The sequence below is a fragment of the Zingiber officinale genome, chromosome 1A (genome assembly GCF_018446385.1).
Source record: "Zingiber officinale cultivar Zhangliang chromosome 1A, Zo_v1.1, whole genome shotgun sequence".
Lineage (NCBI taxonomy): Eukaryota > Viridiplantae > Streptophyta > Magnoliopsida > Zingiberales > Zingiberaceae > Zingiber > Zingiber officinale.
This window is the reverse complement of record NC_055987.1, coordinates 95,090,042-95,113,107: the sequence shown is the minus strand read 5'-3', so window position 1 is coordinate 95,113,107 and position 23,066 is coordinate 95,090,042.

Below are 23,066 nucleotides of genomic sequence, written 5' to 3'. Positions count from 1 at the left end.
ACTCACTCTCCAACATGAAAGTGATAAAATCCGATCCATAGGATTTTTCTACCCTGGCTCTTTTGCTCCGTCTAGGCTCAACCTCCACGGGTTCCTCGTCATCATCATCTTCTTCTTCGCCTTGTGTTTCGGTTGCCCGTTTTGAGGAGCTAGCATCCTCACAGGTCTTATACGGAAACACATGCTCGAAGAAAGAGGCATTTCTCAATTCGATTATCGAGTTCTTGTGTATCTTCGATACGTGTGACTCATACACACAAAATCAATAAGCACTGCTGTTATGTGCATATCCAATAAATATGCAATCAACAGTCTTTGGTCCTATCTTAATCCTTTCGGATCAGGTACCAACACTTTGGCAAGACACCCCCACATTCGTATATATTTGTAGGACGGTTGTCTTCCATTCCACAACTCATAAGGGCTCTTATCTATTTTTTTCTGGGGCACCTTATTTAAAAGGTAATTAGCTATTAACACAGCTTCCCCCCACATGGACTCTGGCAATCGAGAGTTTAATAGAAGAGCATTCATCATCTCCTTAAGAGTTTGATTCTTTCGCTCAGCAACTCCATTTTGCTGAGGAGTATATGGAGCTGTTGTTTCCTGTCTGATCCCATGTTCAGCACACAACTCAGCGAATGGTGACACATATTCACCGCCTCGGTCACTTCGAACCACCTTAATTTTCCTATTAAGTTGGTTTTCAACCTCATTCTTATAGAGAGCAAATTTCTCTATAGCTTCATCCTTACTTTTGAGAAGATACACATAATAATATTTTGTGTTATCATCTACAAAGTGATGAAGTATTTATTACCACCACGTGTTGGTGTACCTTTTAGGTCGCACACATCAGTGTGGATTAGGTCAAGTGGTTCATTATTTCTTTCAATATGTTGAAAGGATAACCTTGTCATTTTCGCTTCAACACAAATCACAATTGTGTTTTGGGTCAAGGTGGAATGTCGGTATGCTTTGCATGTTTATTAATCTACCATGCCACAAACATGAAGACTCAAGCATATAAGTGGAAGAGTTTTCATTTTTATTTATCTTGGGCCTAATGGACATTACATTGAGCTTAAACAACCCATCAGATACATAGTCTCTTCCTACAAACATTCCATTTTTAGACAATACAACTCTGTCCGACTCAAAAACAATGCGAAAGCCATGCTTGCTTAACAGTGATCCGGCCACTAGATTCTTCCGAATCTCCGGAACATACAGCACATTGTTCAGAGTGAGGTCCTTGCCCGAGGTCATCTTCAGCACCACCTTTCCTTGGCCCATGATGTCCGAGGTTGCTGGATTCCCCATAAACAGTTTGTCTCCAGTGACTTCCTCAAAGTTGTGGAGCAGCTCCTTGTTGCAGCACACATGTCTAGTGGCTCCAGTATTGATCCACCATTGCCGCGAGTTTGAACTGATCAGGTTCAACTCAGAGACCACAGTGCAGAGGTCGTCCATTTCTGGTCTCTCATTCAGGTTGGCCTCTTGCTTCTTCTTCGGCTTTCTGCACTCTAAAGATTTGTGACCCACTTTATCACAGTTGAAGCACTTCCCTGAGAACTTCTTCTTGCTGATGCCTCCTCTGGATCCCATCTTGGAAGACTTGGGGTTCTTCCGCTTTGAGTTTTGACCGAGCTCGACAACGTTGGCTTTCACAGTAGCCTGAGAGAACAGTTTCCTCTCTGAACTCTTGTTGTCTTCTTCGATGCGAAGTCAAACAATGAGTTCCTCCACATTCATCTCCTTCCGCTTGTGCTTCAGGTAGTTCTTGAAGTCCTTCCAGCCGAGAGACAGTTTCTCAATGATAGCAGCCACTTGGAAGGTTTCACACAGAACCATCCCTTCTGAGTGGATCTCGTGCAAGATCACCTTAAGCTCCTGGACTTGGCTGATCACCGTCTTGGAGTCAACCATCTTGTAGTCCAAGAATCGGCCCACGATGAACTTCTTTGCCCCTCCATCCTCCGTCTTGTATTTCTTGTCCAGGGATTCCCACAGCTCCTTAGTCGTTCTCTTCATTCTATACACAGCGTACAGCGAGTCGGCAAGGCAGTTGAGGATATAGTTTCAGCAAAGGAACTCAGAATGAGTCCATGCCTCCACTGTACTGATGGTTTGCGCATCAGCATCCTCAGTGCGCTTGGGAGGGTCCTCGGTCAAGAACCGAGCCAGATTGAGCTGGTCAGGTTGAAGAGCATCTTTTACTGCCACCTCTTGAAGTTTAGTCCACTGAACTTCTCTGGCTTTTTCCCATGACTGATTGGCACAGTTCCAATCAGGGCAGAGAGGGCCTGCACGTGTTGAGTCTGTTGCACCTCAAAATTTCACTCTGTAGCCATCTCAACAGAATCGAATCTGTTTCAAGATTGTTGCAAACTAAACAATCTGTAGCCGGAGATTTACAGGAAATTAGCTGAATCTAAATACTCGAATTAAATTCAACTCACAGTTAAGATGACCTGAGCAGATAATCTCAGGCTGCCAGCAGGGGTTGGTTTTCTGATCTCAGAGTCTGAGCAATCAAAGCGTCCGAGCAGACTGAAGGATAGACAGGCAGAGCGGGAGATCGGTCGAGCAGATCAGAAGGGTGAGTGACCGACCCAGCTGATGAAGAGTCCAACCGAGCGGACAAATAGAGAAGCGGACCGAGGCCTGCGATCTACGCAGTTTCCTTAAAACAGATTCATCCCACCTCCGGCTGTGCTTCGAGGTTTTCTCAGATCGTCTATTTCCCAGGATACAACGGCAAAACCATGAACGCAACCAAGCACTGGTTGTTGGTGGCGAACTGAGAATGCACCTGAGTGCTATCCCAAGTAGTTTAGCCGAGCGGATGCACGACTGAGAAACGAATCGAGGAACGAAGGTGGAGGAATTCTCTTGCTTTTGCTTCGCTTTCGCTTTTCTTTCACTTTCTCTTCGCTTTGCTCAAGATCTAGCCTCCTTATATAGGAGCTCTCATATTGCATGCAATAAATGATCAAATTATGATCATTTAATGTTGAGTTTAATTTCACCATTAATGGGTTTAATGTCTTCATTAATGTTGAGACATTACAGAATCATTATTAATGAGATTAATATCGCCATTAATACTGAGACATTACAAAATCACTATTAATGAGTTTAATGTCGCCATTAATATCGAGATGTTACAAAATCAACATTAATTTCACATTAATGCTTCCATTACACACTTGAGCAAGATTCAAGTGGCAATATGTTGGTTCATTCTTTTGGGTAAATTTTACCTCAACCGGTCCGGCATTCGACATGCGCAAGTCATGCTCGCGCACGAGTCAACCTTGGTTCAGTACAATCCAGGCCCTGGATTTACACCCACCCTTGCGCACTCATGCGTGAGAGAGTCTCTCCCCATGCATATGTTTACAATGCATGTGTCATAATTTAAACCAACAATAAAGCCAAGAGACTTCTAATGTGGGACTAAACTCATGCACAATAGAGTCTCTTCGTCTCCACCTCTTTATTCCATTCACATTTCCAACAGATGTATCACCCCTGTTTGAGTACCTGATCCGAGAGCACTCCTAGCGACCTAAAGACATGTATCTAAATCTTCTTGAGAATTAACTCTCCATCAAACCTTTTTGTTGGATCGAGATGAATGTGAGAAGGGAGGTGAATCACGTTGTTTTTTTTTTTAAAAAAAACTTTTCAATTTTAAACTTAAATACACAATGGAAAAACACCAAAATAAAAAGCAAGTAAAAGAACAAGTTCGATTTTACTTGGTTCGGAGCCTTCAGCGACTCCTACTCAAGACCCAAGTCTAGCAGACCTATCGACGAGTAATCCACTAATAACCTCTTCTAAAACCGCTGAAAGAGGAGATCGAATACAAACAGAATCGGAAGAGTGTAACAAGCTACACTTTCTGTTTGCAGAAATTAAGTACAGAACTTTAACCTTTGTTACCAAACACTTTTGTAGACAATCGGCCAAAGCTCAACATTTAGATGGCTTCTTAGTGACAGTCAAGCATAGTAGAGTCGTAGCAGGGTAGCAGCAAAAAGCTGGAGCAGTCAGAATGCCAATCGGACATGTAGAAGCTTGTATATAAGTTGTTAAAGAATGCTTGGTCGAGACACCCTTTTAAAAAGTGTAGAAGGCTCTTCCATAGCCTTGAAGGCACCTTCCATAGGCAAAACTTTATCCCTACTTTGCTGCTACTTATCACCAATGAGGTTTGAATTTTACCCATTGGAAGCGCTTTCCATAGCACCGAAGGTGCCTTCCATGAATAGTATGAAAGACACCTTCCAATGCTTGAAGGCCCATCAGGTACTGTTCACCCGAGGCCTTTTTGCTCCTTTTATCCTACAAGTTAAGTTAGTCCAACATGATAATATCTAACCTACAAAATAAAGTTAACACAATAATAATATGATTAATTTATGACTTAGACCCTGTCCTCTAGACCAGGATCTAGTTAGGGTCTCAATTCAAGTTTTCAAAATGGACCAAAATTGGGTCGATGCCTATTGTCCCCTCAACAAGGATGCATCCTCACTTAGTCACTCTCCTCTAGTGACTTACCTTCACTTATCATGTGTCAAGTTACCTTCTTGATGTCAATCTAATCCACCAGGTCTTCCTCCGGGAATCGCACGTCCGAACTCCCTCCTGTCAAAATCCCACATCTGAACTTTACCACTCGAGAATCGCACATCCCAATTGGACTTTCTACCTGGTGTCAGGTCCTCTTGACCCATCAGGTTAGTCAATCCTGCACACTCAGGAATAAGGTTAGGTTATGATAACACCTAACTTAACTCACTTATTATTCATAAAAACCTGAGTTAGTCTGTTAGTGTAAATTGTACCAACAATCTTCCCCTTTTTGATGCAATGACAACTTGGATTAGAATTAGGGAAAGATATGCAAGAATGAAATAGTAATGACATGATTCAAGAGAACTTAAAATTAAGTAATTTAAATTTTCTATGTTATTCTCTTGATCATTTTAAGGTTAAGATTTTCAAGATTTAGTTTATTTTTTTCTTACTTAACCCTTACCCTCCCCATTTGATATTCATTAAAAAAAATAATACAGATAAACATACAAAATTATAAAAATTGTAACAAAACTCTAGTGAGTATAAAACGTTCAAAGAAACTCTGCAAGTTTTATGGAAGGGAGGAGTTAATATAATTCTTAAAGAAAGTTTCAAACTTTTCAAAAAGGGTTTCAAAATGTTAAAAAATTTGTAAAACAAATCATTTTGCAAAGCTTAAACTATAAAAGAAGTTTAGAAATCATTTAACAAGATAGTTTTTAAAATGCTTTTTTTAAATAAAAAATGTTGCATGAATACTGTAAAATAATTTAAAGTGTTTTCAAAGAAATTTTACTAAGTAAAATAAGTTTGAAAGTATTAGAAACCACTTAAATTTTTTTATTTTTAAAATGTGTTCAACATTTTGAAAATTGACTTTGCAAAATAAACCATTTTGTACAAATAAATTTTACAAGAATTATACAAAATATATTTTAAAAGATAGTTTGTTTGAAAATAATTTTGCAAAGAATTTGTTTAAGTAAAATAGTTTTGGAAGTATTTTCAAAAATAGATTTTTTAAAGTTGGAAAACACATGTTAAAAAAATAAGACTTTTTGCAAAGCAAGTACTTATCTGAAAAGTATTTTGCAAAATAAATTGAAAGCAATTTTGAAAGTGATTTTTGTAAGTAGTAAGAAAAGAAATAAATTATTTTAAAAATTATTTTCAAATTATCCTCCCCTTGAACCTGATATATTTAAATAGAAAATATATATCTAAAAATTTAACCTTAAATGTCTAATCATTAGTTACTAACTATCAAAGGATAGCAATGTTCACTTGGTTAGTCAAGTTAAGTAAACATATCCCGTTAGTGTTTGACTAAAATGGATTACTTAACCCAATCACTGTAATTTTAGTATTTTTTACCCAAACTTATTTTGATGCACTGATATAAGCATCTGAAATACAGACAATAGGCCTATGCATCTCACACTATTCTAAGTTTTTGAATATACAATCAAGGTAGACCTAGTGTATTTGTGAGATACTCGATAGCTAGATCTATTGAAACATACTTTCTATGGATTTGATCTAATCTAAGGCCAAAATTAATTTTAAAATACTAAGGAAATGAGAATTTTTAGAAAATATAAGTAAAAAATTATCCTAGAATTTGTAAACTATTTGAAAACTATTTTGCAAATAACAGTCCAAGTCTATCGTCACATGCCTAGTTTTCGTCTTAAGTTGCTAAATTTGAGTTTTGATAATAGTTTTATAAAAATATAGGCCAAATTTAATTTTGACTCAACATAGTTAAGGTCGATATCATCTTTGGCTACATGATCCCTTATAAAATAGTGTTTTACCTTTATCTGTTTGGTTCCTAAATGATGCACTGGATTTTTAGTTAAGTTTATTGAACTTATGTTATCAATAAAGATTTTTGCATGAGTATAATCTAAGTTAAAGTCTTGTAATGTGTGCATCATCCATAATAATTGTGTTATACACTCATCTGTAGTTATATATTCTACCTCAATTGTAGATAAAGCAACACAATATTATTTTCTACTAAACCAGTTGACAAGTGATGGTCTAAGTAATTGACATCAACCACTTATACTTTATCTATCTAATTTAGAGCCAACATAGTCTAAGTCAGAATATCATAAAAGGTCAAAGTTAGTTATCCTAGATACCATATTCCTATATTTTGTGTACCTTTTATATATCTGAAAAATTCTTTTGACAAGTTTGAGATGGGATTCCTTAGTACAAGTTTGATATCTAGCACACATACTAACTACAAATAGAATGTCAGGTCGTCTTACAGTTAGTAATAGCAGACTACCTATGACACTTCTATAATACTTTAGGTCTATTGATATCCCATTAGGATCACTATCTATATTTTTATTCACTTCCATGGGTGTTTTTATTTCTTTATCATTATTGACTCCAAAATTTTTTAAGTAATTCCTTTGTATATTTTTCTTGATAGACATAATTATCTTCATTAGTTTGTTTAATTTATAAACCTAAAAGGAAAGTTAACTTACCTATTAGACTCATTTCAAATTATTATTCTATTAGCTTTATAAATTCTTATAGAAAGTTTGAGTTTGTTGATGAAAAAAATATGTCATCAATGTAAACTTGGGTGATAAAAAAAATCAGATTTTAAGGATTTTATAAACAAGGTTGGATCAATTCAACCTTGTTTGAATTCTTTTGAAATTAGATGAGTGGATAATCATTCATACCAAGTCATAGATTCTTGTTTTAGATCATATAGGGCCTTTTTAATTTGAAAACATAATTAGGGTGTTCTAAGTTTTCAAATCCAAGTGGTTGGCCTATATATATTTTCTCTTTTATTAGTCCATTTAAGAAGGCTGATTTGATGTTCATTTGATAGAGCTTAAACCCTTTATGAGCTGCATAGCTCAGCATCATTCTATTGGACTCAAGTCATTAGAATAATTTAACTCAAATGTGAACTAAGTTTTAACTTGATTTAATTTAATTTAATTTTAATTTTAATTTTAATTTTAATAATTAATTTAATTAGTAATTAAATTTTAATTTAATTAATTTAAATTTAAATTTAATTTTAATTTGATTTGAATTTAAATTTAATTTGAATTTAAATTTAAATTTAATTTAAATTTGTATTTAATTTTAATTTGATTTTAATTTAATTTAAATTTGATTTTAATTTTAATTTAATTTAAATCCTTATTCATTTCACCCGATCTATATTTTTAATTAGGGAATTGTATAATTTTGTGAGATGAGTTAAGTTGAATTTCATAATTTGGTTTAACTTGTATTAGATTCAAGTTTAGCTTTGGGTTCAATAAATAGACATTCTTTGGATAAATGTCTAAGCTATGGTGACTCACCTGAACTATTAATATTAGCCCTAGTATTAATTACGAGATGATTGATAGGACATTATTATATTATATTTTATTTTATTAATAAAAAGTCAAAGTTGATTATTATATTTATTTCAGTTCAATGTCAAATGAATAAGTATAATAATATCTTAGGATAGTAGGTTCTAGTTTACAACATATCAATTAGTTGAATTAATAGTGGGAGCCTATAGATACACATAGACAATACTCTTAACTATTCCTAGTCAAGAATTAATATGTAAGGACAATATTAAAGCATTGAGACTAACATGTAAGTCAATTGATGACTTAAGCTCATAAGTCATGGATATGAGATATCATGTTGATACATGAGTATATATTAGAGAATATGTACTGAATGTCCCACCATGAAAATGTTTCATAGATCATTTTATGAGTAACATAAACATTCTCATGTAACTATTGGTATGAATAGTCCTTAAACTTGAAGTCACTACGGTTCCCTACATAAGGAGTTATATACTTTTGTATCGATAAACATCACCTGTAACAGGGTGAACTATAAAGTTGATTACTGGATATGTAATAATTTATGTGGAGGGATGTGAGTGATGTAGATAAGATCTATCTCTTTCATATGACGAAAGTGATATCCGTGGGCCTCTTGATTAGTAGGACACAAGAATGCATGACCATGGTCAAATGAGTCAATATGAGATATTGAGCTTATTTGTATGAGTATATCTACTTAGAGATCAAGAAGCACAAAGATTGATAAGAGGATGACATGGTCTAGGCCTCATTAATCAATCTAGATATCAAGAATAGAGGGACTAAGTTATACAAGATAATAGCCATGGATAGGTTAGGTCGAATCTCGACTTTCTCGTCACTTGGGTAGCAATGATGCATTGCTAGATGCTACTCATTGCTTATGTATCTAAAATGTTGATTTGGATACATTGCCAATTGATAACTATGATTTTGGCTATATTATCTTGATTCATAATACATGTTTTTAATGATATTTTCATAGCTTAAAGTCATATTTACTCTACATTTCATAATTTCATTCTATTTTGGACCTAATTGCAAATTAGTCTATTTTCATTGTATTTGATGCTAATATTTGTTTATTATTTTGTAGGCATTAAAAGGGTCATGACCCGATCAGATTAGGCCACATTTGGACTCAAATCAAGGGCTAATCAAGGCGATCAAGCTTTGGATCGTTTGTTGAAGATTGGAGAGATCTGAGACATCCATTGAGAATCTAGTCCATCCGACCTAATGAGGAGCAGATCTCGTCCGTTGATGAAGATCCAGAGGTTTTGATCCAGATCTGAAGACATCACAGCCGTTGATCAAGCCAGAAATAATCTGGACCGTCCGATCAAATGAGGAGAGGTTTAAATGTTGAGAAGCTACAGTGCACAGACGGGCTCGGCGTTTTCGCGACTACAGTGTCTTCTTCTCTTCTTCTCTGCGACGCCGAGACTCCATTCCTGAATTCCAGATCTGAGACTAAAATTTCTTCGACGACGATGATCTTAAGCTTTCGACGTCCATCTTCTGGTGAACAGAGAGTAGCCGAGGGAGGTTTCTCAGCCGCGATTTCAATTCTGTTCCATCACCACATTCCTGTGAGGGGAGGTTTCCGATCAACGAATTCGCATCCACCAGAGCTTGACGGGAGGTTTCCGAGAGTTTCTAATCCATTTCCGATCTCCATTCCGCAACTAACTTGGGTCGATGTGGCCAATTGATCCAGTTTGCAAGTTCACAGAATCGAGCTCTATTTTGTTCGGTTATTGGGGTTATCAGATGGTTGTGAGCTTGAGGGGAGGTTTTCAAGAGTCGTGAGCGCCTTCTGATAATAATTGGAAGCTTAGTGATCGTTGTTGGATGCTTAAGGGGAGGTTTCCGATGGCATCACTGTTTTATAGCAGATTTGAGGAGTTTTTTATCCGAGTTTTGGTTTAAGAAATGTTAGGTTTTGTTTTCTTCATTTTTGTTTTTTAATTGTGCTTGAATTAGTTCAGATCTTCATATCTAAATTCTTCCATTGATATTTCATTTCTGTTTAAGTTTTTACATTACAAATTTTGATTTCTTGCATCCAAATTCCATCCTTGTTAAACCCTTGCAATTTATTATGTTTATAGTCACTGCTAGTTATAGGATTTTTTTATTCAGTTATTAATTCTGAGTTCTTTATAATCAATCATCGTTACTGTGATCTTGCTTACATGTTAAATGCTACTTGAGTTTCCGGTTATTATCTCTAATTCGCATTATGTTGTTGAATATTGATTGTTAAAGTTGATTGAAATTTTGAATCGATTGTTGTCTCTGTTCAATATCATTATGTCTGAGCTCTTGAGGTTAATTGTTGATTGTGATTGAGTATAGAAGATTTGGCGATTGAGTTGAGTTTTAACTTTGAATGTGATGGTGATGGAATGTTAGGTTCGGTTCTTGGAATTGCAATAAGATTTTGAATGTAACGTGATAGGATGAAAATGAAATTTCTTTGATGCTATTCTTGACCTAGTTGAATTAGATTTTGATTGGAATCAATTTTAAAATCCTCACACACTTACTAGTCATCCTTGGAAAAATACGACTTAGGACTCCTTACTACACGTGTTTCATTTAGTTTAGTTGAGGTCCTAATCTTAACTAATTTGATGTGCCACGTGACATGAAAATGGCTAACACCAAATTTTGGTGCAGTTACCGGAGAACTCTGTTTTCACAGCAGAGTAGAGAGTTTTCAGTTCCGGATTAGGTTTGTGGAATGCTAGGGTTTTGATTTTCTTTATCTTTGTCTTTAATTTGTTCTCAAACCTGGCTCAGATCTTCAGATCTGATACCTTTCTTTGCAATTTCAATTTCTGTTTAAGCTTTTGTATTTCTGATTTCAAATTCTTGCTTTCAAACCTGGACTATTTTGTTTTCACAAATGACCTTAGTTCTGTTAGGTTTATTTTGCAATACTGATACTGATAGTTTATAGCTTTTGTGATCTAGTTAGTAATCTTTTGCTCTGATTTAAATATTTGTACTTGTAATCTTGCTTGAATGAAGACTGCTAAACTCTAGCTATGATTGTTACCTCTGTTTGGTGTAATTTTATTTGAGCTTATGATTTACTTGTTAAGTTTGATTGTGGATGTGAATTAAAGAGTTGATGATTGATTTTCTTGATTAAATAGTGCATTTAAATCTAAATTCAATTGAAACAAACTTTGTGAGAAAGAAATTAAATCAAGTTTAAAAGTGAACAATCCTTCTCTGATTTCATAAATGGTTTTATTAGATGAAGCCAAATTGTGTTGTGAATCAAGTGGAAAAGCATAATAGACTTTGATGATTTAATAATTTCATTTGAATCAATTCTAGAGTACTCACACATTTCACTAGTTTGCCTTGGAAAAAAATACGACTTGGGACTCCTTACTACACGTGTTGTTTAATTTCAATGAGTTTCAATCTTTATTAATTTGAAGCGCCTCGTGATATGCAAAAAGGCCGACACCAAATTTTGGCGCCATTGCCGGGGAATAACTAGTAGTGTGTGTTTATTTTAGATTGAGCATTGACTGGTTTGTTTTGTTAGTATCTTGATTGGATTTGATTGCTTATTCTTTTTGTATTTTCATGTTGGTTTGTTCTTGAATTATTAAGTGCTTTTACTGTTCATATTTTCATGTGTTTGAAACTTTATGCTCATGAATCTTCTAATTTTGATTGATAGTGTGTAGTGTGAGAACAGGAGATTTCAATAGCATGGATCCATATTTTCAGAATTTTGGAGGTGGAATGGAGAGTTATCATTTTCAGCTTGAGTATCAGTTTTACCCACACATGGATCAACAAAATAGGTATGAATCATTTCCTAATAGTTTAAATGCTAATTGGGTGGATAATTCATGTTTCAGGTATGAAAATACACAAGGACCATTTATTGAGCCATATCCAGTCTACCAGAGTTCATATGGGTTCCAAAAAGTTTCAACATCTTCTTTGCCAAATTCTTTTCAAAAAAATGAACCTCAGATGAATGAGACAATATGGAAACTCAGAGAGATTATGCAACAAATGAGTGAGCATCAGGAGCAACAATTCTCAAGGATACAGAATATACAGAATCAGTTAGATCAGATTGCATCATCCATTCATCAGTTACAAACCCAAACCGCCAGTGAAGAGATGGATTGTGGAGATCTTGTCAGGCTTGACACTGCATCTACTTCTTCACTAGATTCTTTAAGTACATTTTATTGTTGTGATGATGTAGTTGAATATAATTTTGATTCTACTAATGATGTTGCTCTAGATGTTGGAAATTATGTAGGATTTGAAGCAGAAGTTGATTTAAGTGTAGGGGATTGCTTACTGGAAGCATTACCTCAAGAATCACCAAGAATTGAAGATGTAAGTGTAGAGACTTGTGCTATGGAGCCAAGCACCCAAGAATCGCTATATGAGGATGTACAGTCAACAGAACAAGATCTTGAGTCATATCATGATGAAGAAGAGGTAACAATCACCACTCCAGGTACCTTTAAACATGACAAGGTGAGTCTTTCTTGTGATTTTTCAGAAAATTCAATAGAGGTATTGTTCATTGATTTCATTAGGTGTGATTCATTTCTTGATAAATTTTCTACCCATACTAATATTCTCCTATTTTCTTTTTATCCCAAATGTGTGTGGGAGGTTGTTTCCTTTAATGATGTTGTAGGAGAATACAAGCTCCTGGAGTGGATGCTTGAACTGAACCACTGTAACACCCACGAATTTCTTAAGCTATATACGTAAATGTTCTCTTGTAGAATAAAAAGGGAGAAAAGAGAGAACCAAAAAGATATAAAAGAAAAGGAGTTGGTCAAGGATTGAACCTTGAACCTTTTTGAATCTAATAGCAAGCTTTAAGGATCAAGGAATGACCACTAGGCCATCATAAGTATTATTGACTAGAGAATGGAAATTTATAGATAAAGGTAAAAGTATGATTAAGAGAAGGAAGCAAGAAAACATCAAGTAGCTTTCTTCCTCCTTCTCTTGATTAAGAGAATAACAAGAAAAAGACAATTGTCTTCTTCTCTTTTCTTCCTTCCATTTTCGTGGGAATAAAGAAGAAGAGGGATTGGGGGAGCTAAGGGGGATGAATGGAGATATTCTTCATTAAGAAAAAAATAAGAAATGAGTTAATAAGGAAGGGAAAGCAAAACTTATCTTTGCTTCTTCCTCCCACTTAGCATAAGAGAGAAAAAGGGAAAGGGATTTCATTTTCCTTCTTCCTTTCCTCACCATTGCCGAACCTAAAGTCTCCCTCTCCCAAACTTCCGAAATCCAACTAAGTTTCTTCCTAAGGAAAACTAAACCTCAAGAAGAAGTCCTTAAGATCTACTTCCTACAAGCAAGAAAAGCAAAGGAAAATACTAGAAGGAAGAGCTCTCTTCTTCTTCTTCACAAGGGTATCTTTATCTTAAGAAAAGACCAAGCAAGAGGAGGTAAGCATCCCCTCACCTGTGGTACAAGTGGTTATGTGATTTTCCTTTAAGTTTAGATGGCTTAAAAACCTAGGGGTTTCCCCTTGAAACTTTCGGCCATGATGAGTTACAAGGCCTAGGAAAGCTTGAACACAACCCTAACATGTTCATAATTTCCCTTATGATGTTTTTATGCTTGTATATTGTTTATAGCTTGATTTCATACTCTTGAAACTTTCGGCCATGACAAGTTTTAAGGCATAGGGAAAGCTTAAATTCAAATCAACATGCTTATGATCTTTCTTAGGATGTAATATGAATATTCCTTGGCGTTTCCATGTTTGCATGTTGCTTGGAATTAGGTGAATCTTACCTTAGGGTTTTGTCCATGAAGAGATTCAAAACCCTAGGAAAGCTCAAACTCAAAACTAACATGCTTATTATCTTTCCCATGACAAGATAGGAATATTTTCATGTTGTTACATGCTAAGTATGTTGCTTGGAATTAGGTGAACCTCACCTTAGTGTTTCGGCTATGAGAAGATTGAAAATCTATGGAAGCTTAAACTCAAATCCAACTTGCTTAGGATCTTTCTTATGATATGATATGAAGATAACTTGAAGTACTTATGATTGCATGTTGTTTAAACCTAGGCTTTCATGTTTGAATATTCGGCCAAGATAGGATTAGAGGCTTAGGCAAGCTTAAACTCAACCCTAACTTGCTAATGTTCTTCCCTATGATATGAGATGAATTTACCATGATATTATTATGTGTTGTGTTTGGTTAGAATTTAGTCCCACACTTCATGACTTTCGGCCACATCATGGGTTTTAGACCTAGGAAGCCTAGAACCTAAACTCTATATGCTAATGTTGTTCCTTATAATAGATGTTATGACAATTGTTTAGGGTTCACATATTTATATGCTATTTAAACCTAGATCTAGAACTTGCATGTTTCGGCCACATCATGGATTTTAGGTCTAGGAAGCCTAGAACCTAAACTCTATATGCTCATGTTGTTCCTTATAATAGATGTTATGACAATTGTTTAGGGTTCACATGTTTATATGCTATTTAAACCTAGATCTAGAACTTGCATGTTTCGGCCACATCATGAATTTTAGGCCTAGGAAGCTTAGAACCTAAATTAAACATGCTTATGAGGTTCCTTATGATATTTGTTATGAAATGGATCTATGGTTCACATGTTTTATGATTGCTTGCAACCTAGGTGACCCCTTGCATGTTTCGGCCACCCATAGTAGTTGATGATTGAGACCCAATTACAACTCATTATGTGCTTCACTTTGTCATGATATGAATTAGGAGATGTTAACTTATATTCCATACATGATTATGTTTCCCATGATATGTTATATGCTCGTTTATGTATGCTTATGAATATTTTATGATAATGTCACCTATGATATGCTATATGCTCAAGTATGTATGCTTTATGAAAGGACAAGTAAAGGCCTAAGAGATGCTTCCCTATTGTGGGGACTAAGAGCACTCTTTATGATATGCTAAGTGAAAGGCCTAAGAGTTGCTTCCCTATCAAGTGGGACCAAGAGCACTCTCCATGCTATGATAAGTTATGAATGACATGAACATGATATGCTATGAATGACATGAACATGATATGCTATGAATGATATGAAAATGATATGCTATGATAAGTTATGTACATGACATGTATTTTACTTTGTATGGCTTGTACCAAAAGGGTGGGCTCCTTATGCGCCCCTAGGTCGATGGACTAAGAAATGGGCCTAGTAAAGGGTGGGCTCCTTACGTGCCCCTAGGTCGAGCTACAGGCCTAGTTTCCTAGTAGGTTCGAGACTAGCTACCTTGGGTCTACTTAGGATGCGCGCATTTATGTATGTATGTGGTACTAAGCCGGGCCCCCTCATGTTGAGATTATTTTTAAGTACTATATGATATTGTTTTCAAGACATTTAGCACATGATAAGAAGCATGTTTTGAAAAGCATCTTGCACAGGACATTACACATGATTTTAAAGGACATCTTGCATATATGTTTATGATAGGGAATGACAGGAGATGATAATCACTCACATGTTATGATAGGATGTTCTTTATGTTGTAATATGATGTGTCATGATGCTGATATTCATGTTATGATAGATTATGATGTTTACGTTACGTTATGATATGATTGTCATTTATGCCATGATAAGTTTATGCCATTATATGATGATTACTTCATGCTATGATATGATACATTTATGCCATGATATGATGCCATTTTATGCTATGATCTGATTGTCATGTATGCCATGATATGATGCTTATTTTATGCCATGATAAGATTTTCATTTATGCTATGATATGAGTTTCATTCATGCTATGATATGTAATATGATTACTCTTATATGAGGTGTACGGTTTTTGTGAGTAGGAAAGGATCTTACTGAGCCTTGTGTGCTCATAGCTTACTTTCCTTGTACCACAGATAAAGGAAAAGGATGGATAAACTAAAGGAGCAGCAGGAGGGGCAGTAGATGTGTGTGGTGGTGGCTTGGCAAGAAAGAAAGACCTGCTTATTTTATGCTGATGACTTGCATGATCACTTTTACTTATGCTTATGTTAGGAATGGATAATTATGACTCTTTAAGTTTATAACTATGCTGAGCATATTGGTATGATTAGTTGTGATTTAAATGAACAATTACTTCCGCTGTTTTAAAAAAAAAAAAGAAAATCATAAAAACTATTATGTACATACGTTATGTATAATAGAAGGTAACCCCGCCTCCACTAAGCAGGAGGGGCGGGCGTTACAACTGCCTCAGACCTCCAGAAAGAATTTACAATAGAAAAATGGTGAATAAAAAGAATTTGATTACAACCAAGGATACTCCACTACCGGGGTGGATTCTTCTTTTAAATCTACTTCAACCACCCGGAATCTAGGGGAGTTGGTTCTAATTTCACTTTCTTTTGCATTTTAATTCATGCTTAGTTAATAAATTCTTGCTTTATACGTTCCTCTAGTTTTATACTTAGAAATTGCATTTTATTTCCATACTTTGTATTTTGTTTAATACATAGCATTTTATTTTGAATAAATCCTCCATGGAATTTTCTAGTAATATTTTTAAGATGGTAAAAGCTTCTTAAATTTGATCATCAATTTTAGGTCATTTAACATGATTGGATGCTTTTCTTGCATGATATTGGTTAGTGTGTTAGTGGATTTCAATTTTGATCAATTGAGCTTGTTTGCATGAATATTACCTAGAGAGGATCACTTTAAGCCTACACTTTATTATTTTCTTTGTGTGACATGCACTCATAGCAATTGAAACTCTAGAACTTGCTTAGTTTCTTTTCAAAGTCACAATAACATTGGTATGCATGGAAATTGAGGATTTTGTCAATTTTATTCCCCTACATACTTTCCAATTCCTTTCTTCATAATTTTCTTTAATTCTCATCTAGCATTTAAACCCTTGGATCACTTTTCCTTGCTTTCATTCCATTTGGAAGTGTTGGTTGAATTTTTGATGAGTTGGATCAACTAGATGAACAAAGAATTAAGTGTGGGGGAGAATTGTATATGTTTGAGATTCTTGAGGTTTCCTACTTCAAATTGTTTGGAAAATTCTGAAGTTGAAGGTTGAATTTGATTCTTGAAACTATGCTAGCCATGGATAGAGAAGTTTAGTCTTGAGTTGTCCTCAAGGCACTAAAATATAGAAGGGAAGCAAGAATTTAGGAATTGAAGAGATTAGTTCCATATTAAAAGCTTCATGGCTAGCACTCTCGAAATTCTAGAGGACTTATCAAGTTGATTTGGTGGATAAGAAGGAGAAGGAAAGAAACAACAGTGAGAGCAGAATTCTGGAGTCAAATGCAAATTGATTGGTGTTAAACTTTGTTCCCTTGTTTACATTGTATGCTTCAAGCTAAATTTACTCTAGTATTCATTGCTGATACTTAATTAAGCAAGTTGAAGTTGCTTGTATTTTTGGAATCTGGAGAAAATGGTCATTGCAGAACAGAGAGGATGTAATGAATTGAGTTTTTCAACATTCAAGTTGGAATATGGAAGTTGCAATTTGATGTGCTACTTCGGAAATGAGTTACAATAAGCCAGAATTGTGAAAGCTGGAAAACATCCTGATGAAATCACATTTTTGAGGCTGAAAACTTAGTATAGTTTCTGAAATTTTCAGAACTGAACATCAATTTGTATTGCAATTCTCAAGTGAAACTGCAAGACTTCACTGCACTGCTAGTAACTAGAGTTTGTTGTAAGCAGAATTGAAGTGACTGTTTGAAATTTTGAATTTCTGTATTTGACAGCAAGGTAACAATCAACAGCAGTGTTTGTAAACTGTTCATTTCTATTCAGTAAATTTGACAGTAGAAAATGAAATGAAGAAAGAAAAAAAAAAGAAAGGATTTTCATAGATCTAGTGTGCCATTTTGGAATTCTTGTGATGACCACTCATACAACAGAAATATATCTTCTTACTGATTAAGAAATAGGAACAATGCACAATAGAAACCTGTAGAAATGTGTGCAAACTCATGTCAAAATTCTTTACTAGAGGCAACTTTAATTGAACTTGAACTGAAATGAAATGATCAATGAAATTGGCAGCTAGTTTTTGTTGAGAGTTTGGTTATTTCTGAAGTCTGAGTTATTTCTAAAACTGGAATTCTTGAACTTATAATTCAGGAATCAGATGTTCAAAATTGTTTGGTGTTTGGCCAAGTTTTGCTATTCTGTACCAATAACAGACAAAGGTTGAACCAATTTGAGATACAAATCAAATTGAAGAAGATTGTAAGAGGATAGATGTCATAGTTGAACTTATTGTGAAGTGTATTGAGAAATTGTTTCTGAAAATTCAAATCTGTGGAGTGCCACAAAATTGAGATGATGGATTTATGATTATTGTTGTTGTTGGGTATATATGTAGTATGGATCATGATCTTACTGGTTGCTGAAGTAGCATCTTACCAATTCTGAAATAGAAGGAAGTGCAATGCAGGTTCTGGAAGTTTGAGAATTGAACTATACATCAGAAGCCTGTGATCAATTAATTAGAGTTCCATTCTTTTCTAACTCACACAGGACTCAACAATTGAAGTCATTCGAATTTGAATACTTGAAACTAATTCTTCAATTGCTTTGTTCAGATTACTAAAATGCTGAAATTGTTGCAGAGATTTAATTAGTATAAGAGTTCTGTAACTAATATAGGAAACTGATTTCTGAAGTTCAAACTATTGGGAAAGAGAAATTCAAGAGAGCGAGTTGCTGAAATAATCCAGCTGTTGAATGGACACAAAAATGTGAAAGTAGGCTGAGTAGAAGTGAATTCTGAAGCAACAAGAGAATAGAAGCAGACTTAAACATTATTTGTGTGCCAGTTTTGTATCAATATCTATATCATTGGTCTCTTCTGTTTTCAGACCTGTTGTATTTCCTTTACCTTTGATTTTTGCATTGTTTTCATTGCTTGTGTAGAGTTTGAGGTCGTTCATAAGCAGGGGCAGTGACAACAGCATAAACAGTCTGGTTTCTGAAATTGTTGTTGCTGTGACAGCTGAATGCTGAAATTGTTGTACAGAGCTTTTGATCAATGAAGATCCGATCTCAGTCATGCTGGTGCTACAATTCAATAAGTGGATCTTGAAATTAATTTCCAAGAAACTGAAATCTGTTGCTGCTGTTTCAAACTCGAAATGCTGAAACTATTTTCTGGTATCATATAATTTGGAGCTTCATGGAATTGAGGATGCTTTGGATGAAAGCTTTGTACAATAGAGGCTGAAGAGTACAGAACTTCAAGTTTCTGAATTGCAGAAACATTCATCAAGTGCATGATTAGTGCACAATCTCTATGCTGTTAAATCCAGAATTCAATGCCAAATGAGATATCTTCTCAAGCTAGACTTTTTATGACTTAAAATGAGATGTCCTTGAGTTGTCAATTCTAAAATTGAGTGCAGAATTTATAGTGAAGTTTTGAATTTGCAAGTTGATGCCAATCTTCAAATTTGATTTCTTTAATTCTAATTGAAGCTTAATTCTGGAAATGATGAGCTTAATTCTTGAGGATTTAAGCTGAAACTTAATCTAGCAAGTTGAATTTGTTGAGCTGTTGAAAAATTGAGTTGTGGACTAAATTATTTGTCATGCATGGGTTCTCTTAAATGAATCTGAATTGTTTAACTTCAACCCTTGTGGTAGCCAGTTCCATTGAATCCTTGCTGAATTAGAGAGGAAATGTAGAAATATGTGGGTGCAGAAATAAGGAAGGTCACCTTGTAGAAATTATTGAGTATCAAATGGAGTATCAAAATCTAGTGGCAAGTTTTAACTAGTGAGAAACTCAAGTTAAGCTCCATATTGTACTGGAACAAATGGTAATCTACCTTCTATGGCATCTGCAAAATAAAAAAAAAATGAAATGCAGGAACACCATCTGGAAACAGAAATGCAGAAACAATGCATATCCTGAAGCTGAATTTGAAATTGTAGGAAATAGAAATAACAATGTGCCAAGTTTTTGATGAAGATTCCTGATCAGCAAAGAGTTAATTAGTACAAGTAGTTTTTGTAACAAAATTTTGACCCAAGCATCTGATCAGTGAAGGACAATTTCAGAAATGCTAGAAAGACAGCCCACTCATTTTCAGGATAGGTAGAATTTTGGAAGTTGAAAGTTGGGTTGTATAATTGATAACAGAGTAATAGAATCTGTGTTCCAGAATTTTCTCTTAATTTCTTTAAGCCAGTTTTTCAACCATTTGCTGATCAGGACCTAGGGCCAGATTCAGAAGCCAAACAAAGTCTAGCAGAATTGTGAGAGACCTGCAGAGGAAGAGAACTGAATTTGATGAATTAGTTGCATGCCATCCTCTGAGAAGTTGAATTATAGAGTCAAATCAGATACTGAGCTACAGAATTCAGAGTTTTAATTTGTTTTTCTGGAAACTGATGTTGAATTAGGAATGCAGGAGAAGGAGGAGAGAAGGAATTCTGAAACTAGATCAGCAGAATTTGTCAAGTAGAGTTTGTTGCTGAATATTTTTGTTATTCTTGAATAGCAGCAATTTGAAATTGAACCTATAATATTCCAGTGCAAAAGAATGCTCTCATTCCAGCTGCAAAAGATTATTGTACTCAAGTGCTAGAAGGCACAATTGGTTGCTAAACTTACATCTTTTAACTTTTGAAATTATGAGTTGCAATTCCATTGAATCTAATTGCTTTGCTGAATGTCTGTAGCTTAGAAGCTCAATCCAATTCAAATTATCAACAGCAACAGATTTTAATTCTGTAGAACTGATGTATCAACTGAGGTTTGTAACCATGAACTTTTGGAAGCCGTAAACCCTTGAATTCTGGGATTATATGATGAAAGTGTGACTCTGAAATGCAAGAAATGAAGAATTTGTTTGACACAACTAACACTTGATTCAGAATTCTGAAATTCTGAATTATGGAAATTATATCCAGTGATGTATCAGCTTGAGTTCTCGTTGTTGTTTACTATTTATGTATCCTTAAGCTTTCCGAATCCAGAATTCAGTCTTTGTTGAATCTAATAGGTTTTGCTGGATTCCAGAATCAAGAATTCAGGCTTGTTGAAACTGATGTAGACCATTTGAGATTCTATTGCTACGATTCTGGATTTACTGGAAGCTTCAATTAGTAATCAGTATACTGGATTGAAGATTGATGTTGAGTCATTCATGAACCTTAAGCTTGAAAGAGAATTCAAGTTATTGTATCAAAAGTGATGTGTTGATTTTAGAAGTTGCTGAAACTGCATAGTTTCACTGCATTGCTGGAAATTAATGGTTGCTGTAATATTTGACAGCAAGGATACAATCTACAAGCCATTTCAAAATGGAAGTTAAGCTTCTCTAAATCTGAAAATGAGAATTAAGAGTGGAACTTCAAAAGAAATCATAAATGGAATGCAGGAATTATGCAAGTCTGTAAAAGTTGAGAGCTGGCCTGTAAACTTGAAATGTATTTCTTTTTACATGAAGATTAAGTGTTAAGGAAATGGAATGGGATAAGTGAGATCAAATTGGAGAGGCAATGTTATGAATTTCGAATTAGGAGAAGACGCAATTTGATTGCAGATCAGATACAAATTTGTAGTTTCAGTTTGAAACTGATTTGGAATTTATTCTGTCATCTTTTATTATCAGGTTTCGAAACTACATTGAGCTTTAGTCCTAGTTTTGTTTTCCTACAGAAAAGCTAGTTGTCTGCCAAACCATTTTACAACTTCTTCACTAGAAATAACTTCAAATTCTTTATGATTGAAGCTGAAGTTACATTGGAAATGCATTTCAAAACTTAAGATTAGAATTCTGGATTTCTGAAAGCATTAGCTGGTGGCTACAGGTTTGTGGAATCTGTAAAAATGAGACCTGAAAGTAGATGTTCAGTGAAAGTTTAAGAGGAATACATTATTTTCTTATTTGTTTTTTATTCCAGCTGCATTAGAGTGTTGAATTTTCTACACAATTTGAATATGCAAGTTGCTGAAATTAAAATTTGCAGAATGAAAACTATAGAGAACAGTGGTTAAAGAATATCAAGTAAGTGGATAACATGTTATATTATATTGTCCGAGACGGCCAACATTTTAAGTGTGGGGGAGGGAATTCTTTTCCATGAGGCGATTTAAGATTATTTGAGCTTTCAAAGTGATGGAATGAAGTGGAAAAATAGTAAAAACAGTGAAGAAAGAAAAAAATTGAAAAAATGGCACATCAAAAAGAGAGTATCAAGTGTGAAGCTAGAGTATCAAGATTCTATGTTTGCATTCGAATTGAAGGAGAGATTAGCTTGATACTTTGAAGTGGTAATGACAAATGGTATTCATCTCTTTTCACATCAAATTGGTCAACTCATCAAGTATATTCCTCCAATACTCTTATCTTCTTACTCTCTTCATTGAATTCTTTTCGTTTGCCTATTTCATCCATTTTCATTATTCTTGTTGATTCCATTTCAATTCTTGATGATAAAATCCTTTTGATTCATGTATGCTATGTTTTATAGTGGTGGAGAATTAGAAAATAAGCAAACTTATGGTAGTGAAATGTTGTGAGTGACATTGAGTGAGCTCCACTAAAATACATTTTTGAGTGTGAGGGCTAGAATAGGTGAATACTTTATGAGATTGCATCTTGCTTAATTTTTCAATTGGATTGAAACTATCATACCTACTGATTATTGTTTGAATTGTATCCATGATTGTTGGTGATCTTTAAGGTGACCTTAGTTAATTATCGTTTACTATCTTTTAGGTATTGCTAGGGAAATTGTATGGAGATGATTTTTAGTTTTCTTGACTTGAACGGGATGTCCAAGATTAAGTGTGGGGGATTTGATAACCATGATTTTGGCTATATTATCTTGATTCATAATGCATATTTTTAATGATATTTTCATATCTTAAAGTCATATTTACTCTACATTTCATAATTTCATTCTATCTTGGACCTAATTACAAATTAGCCAATTTTCATGGTACTTGATGCTAATGTTTGTTTATTATTTTGTACGCATCAAAAGGGTCATGACCCAATCAGATCAGGCCACATTTGGACTCAAAT